The sequence below is a fragment of the Cyprinodon variegatus genome, unplaced genomic scaffold (genome assembly GCF_000732505.1).
Source record: "Cyprinodon variegatus isolate N-32 unplaced genomic scaffold, C_variegatus-1.0 Scaffold1325, whole genome shotgun sequence".
Lineage (NCBI taxonomy): Eukaryota > Metazoa > Chordata > Actinopteri > Cyprinodontiformes > Cyprinodontidae > Cyprinodon > Cyprinodon variegatus.
Window position 1 is genome coordinate 97,947 of NW_015151778.1, and position 4,329 is coordinate 102,275.

Here is a 4,329-nt window from a genome sequence, read left to right on the forward strand (position 1 = left end):
GGAAGGAGAGCTAACCCCTCAATCCAAGGTCTGATCCAACAGTCAGAAGAAAGACGCTGCACCTGCTGAGCACTCTGTCAAACCAACAGTCTCTGGACCCAACCGGTTCCCCCCCTCTGAGAAGAAAGTCTGAAACTCTCCAAGGTATAGTCTGCAAGAATCTGAAAACTAAACAATGCTTCCTATCCACCTGGTTAACCAAACTCATCTCTTCAGACGCCTGAGAATCCAGCCCGGACCTGTTTCCTGAACGCAGTCTTATTTTGTGCAAACATTAAATAAACTCTGTTAAACTTTTCATCCGTCTCCTGGTAGTGTTCTGCATGTGGGTTTGATTCAGAACGTATCATGACAATTTCTAACCCCTGACTCAGGCATTTTGTGGCCTTGTACACTGTAGGTGAAACAGACTGCGTAAAAAGATTTTTCAGTGGCTAAATAGCACAACTCAATATATGAAATAAGATACATCTACATTTTCTGACCACAATCGTCCCTCAAGCTTCATTAATAACTTTCTTTGATATCCGAACAATGAGTCCTTAAGGAATCAAAATATACACAGAAGATGCAAAACTATGTATTAAAAGATGGAAATGTGCAAAAAAGCCTTATTTTAATAATATTTGTTTGCTTTTGCTTTTTCTTTCTCTTAGCTTGATTTAATCTTTAAATGGATATTTATATATTGATTAATATACAGAATATTAAATAAATGATTTAACTTCAGATAAACAATTAAGAGTTACCATAATAATGAACCATGATAATCATAATATTGTGAACCATATGGGTCTGATGTTCAGGATACAAAGTACAAATACTTTGTTTCCTTACTGAAGTAGAAATGTTGGCTATCTATACTTTTCTGTAGTAATTATTCTTTAAACAACTTTTTCCTTTTACTCCTTACATTTTTAAAATATATTCGATAGTTTTGTTTCATTTAAAAATTATGGCCTGTTGATATTTTAAAAAAATAAATAAAAACCATCAAAATAATTTTCATCCAGACAATTAATTTCTGTGGTTAAACTTGGTACCCAAACTTCACCACAAACAAAATAAATAGTTTTTCAAGATGATGCAAAGTTAAATCTGACACCATTAGTTATAAAACTAGAAAAATGAAATCTAAGGGAGTTATCATCCAAAAATGTTCCTTTAATAGGGCAGAGCAGTAACCAGGTTTAAATCCTTTGTTTTTTTTAACATTGTTAGATGTATTACTTTTGCTTTAATACTCAAGTAGTTTTACTGAGTAAAAAGCCAAAGTTTCTCCTCTAACTTCTAGCAAAGTGTTTTTAAACAGCAGGATTTCTAATAAAGCTGAATAGTTGGGACTCCTCAGTGAAGGACTGATGCTGGGCTTCTATGGTCTATGTACTTTCAGGCAATTTGTTTTTTTTTTTTCTTGAAAACCAAAACCAAAAATGGATACTATTTCCTTTTTTCCATTTACAAATCAATAACGGAAAAACGGAGAACAAAGCTGTTTTCCCTTTCCTGTCACCAGAATTTAGAAAAGAAAAAACTTAATGTAAAAAATGGCCCGTTTTTGGATTTCGCAAATTCCATTTAGCATTTTCTTCTTCAGAGTTGAAAGATGAAGAAGGTTTGACGGCTGGCCCTGAAATGCAGGACAGTATTTCAAAATAAAAGCCTAGATAAACGTGAACATAATGCAAGCCTGTTGAAAAAATAATGAAGCTTAGAGAATATATTGGAATAAAAAGAGGACTTTTTATGTTACAACAATATAGTTTATTGTAGAGACGTGAGCTTTATTACATTATTGTGTGTTTTATTGTGGGGGGGTGATGTATGGGCAAGATGGAGGTTGAGATGAAAACCTGTTGCTGTTAAATGTGACAACAAAGATTATGTCTAAAATATTTGAAATAGCTTAACTATGGGAAAATCAAATCAAGATTGTTAAGAGAATGTCTTTTCTCATTCACCCCAGCCTGTATCTTCTCCATAGTGAAGGTACACACATGCCACTTACAGATTAACTTCTTTTTAATCAGCTGAATTATTAAAATGGTCTTTTTTTGAAGCAGCAAAATCCCTATCAGTTGAATAACGTCATGAAAAAAATGTTAAACCGGCCGTGTACAGACTGATCTGCTAAAAAAACAACCCAGAAAAGGGTTTCTGTAGTGAGGATATTCTGCAGGGGCTTTTCTGGACAATCAGCTCAGGGTTCTGGTAGAGGATCCTCAGAACTGGACCAGCTTTCTGGATCAGTTTGTTCAGCAAATGAGCAAAGAATTGCACTTTCTAAAACAGACTTAAAAACGATAGGCAATGCAGCTTATCTGGCTAATGGTTAGATTGGAGCTCGGTTTACTTATGAATAAGAATCTCCACCTATAGGCTATTCAATAAGGGTGATTGTAACACTTGTTTAGTAAAAATGTAATCAACAGTTTCCATGGAGGAGAGAGGAAGCACTGAGGAACTCCCATGGAGGCCCGCATAGATCCTCCAAACTAGACGCTTTTCTAGCACCGACACGAAGTGTTGAACGTTTTAATTAGCATCTTTTGTATGACAAATAGGAAATATATGAGGCACTCTATCCCAGTGGCAGTATTTGTTTTTGGTGTGGGTGAAGATAAAACAATTAAATCAATAAAAAAAAATATTTGTTTCTCTGTTAGCTTGAAAAATATGTACTGTTCACTAACATTAATACACATATAGAGAGTAATCCTATGCAAAGGTGGATTTTGCTTGATGAGAAAAATCTTCATTTAGTAAACTTTCTATCTTTTTGGTTTACAGCTTCTGATTAGCGTTTGTCTTACATGTTCCACCAATAAAACACACAATAATGTAATAAAGCTCACGTCTCTACAATAAACTATCATGTCGTAACATAAAAAACTCCTCTTTTTATTCAAAAGACATCTCTACGCTTCATTTTTTTCTACAGGCTTGCATTATGTTACGTGAATAATTATTTTTTTTTTTTTTATTAAACGTTTTGAACAACTGTACAAAATCACGTGGTCTGTAAATACATGAAGTCAAGGCCAAAAAAAAAAATCAAATAAAATATAAAAAGACAAGGGGGCATTATGTTAGACGTTTATCTAGGCTTTTATTTAAAATTCTTCGTCTTTGAACTCTGAAAAAGAAAATGCTAAATGGAACTGCCGAAATCCAAAAGGCCGTTTTTTTTGTTTGTTTTTGTTTTTTTGTTGTTTTTTCCCCCCAATAAATTCTGGTGACAGGAAAGGGGCTTTGTTTTCAGTTTTTCCGTTATTGATTTGTAAATGGAAACACGGAAGTAGTATCCGTTTTTGGTTTTTCAAGAGAGAAAAAACGAGTTGCCTGAAAGAACACGGACCTTCTTCCCTCCACCTCTCTATTTGAGCTCCTTTAATAGTTCCTGTGTTTGATCTGCTGATTTCTGATCAGACTTTGACAGATATGTGGATCAGACATTTAGCAAAATACGGAACAGATCACTTCCTTATTGGTTCACCACGAGATCAGAGGTTTACCAGAGAAATAAAAAGTCTGACCCTCCTGTCTGCCTTGGAGGAACATATTTCACTTTAAGCCAGAGAAAAGTTTCAAACCGATCCTAATGAGTTTAGTAGAAAGTGTCAGTACTCACCCTGCTGACTTTCTGGATGTCTGCGACTTAAAATGGAGTCTGAAGGAAATGAACTGAAATACTTTCAGTTTCACCTGATCTCATGATTGGCTGTTGAACCAACATACTTAAAAAGGATGACAATGAAACATTTCCTGCAGGGGGGGCCCGGGTGGATGGTCGTTTGGTGCATGGCGCGTGTTTTGAAGCTGCTTGTGGAGAAATGTCCTGGGCCGTGAGTAGTGAGGAAACAGGAAGCGATTCTTGTGGGATGGAAAAGGGAAATAGTGACAATGAAGGTTGGAAGATAGAAACATCAAAAAATGAGAAAAAGCGGAAAAAACAGAGTTCAGTTAAAGGGGAATCTAGTTCAGAACAATCCAGTGATGAGCCATCCATACATTCCACAGCAATGAATTCAAAGTCATATTCAAAGTCGTTAATCAGGCAGACTCTTTTACAAATTGGAATCCGGTTCACTTAACAAAAAACATCAATAAACTTGTTGGAGAAGTCAGAGGTGCCAGAATTCTGTACAGTGGAGACCTGCTAATTAACTGCAGAGACAGCGCCCAGCAAGGCAAAGCAATACGAATCAACAAAATTGACGGGATAAGAGTTCAGTGCAGCTTAATGGAGAACAAAAAGATCAGCAGGGGAGTCATTGGAGGAGTTCCTCAAAAAATTTCTGAAAAAGACAATTTGGAAAACATAAGCGG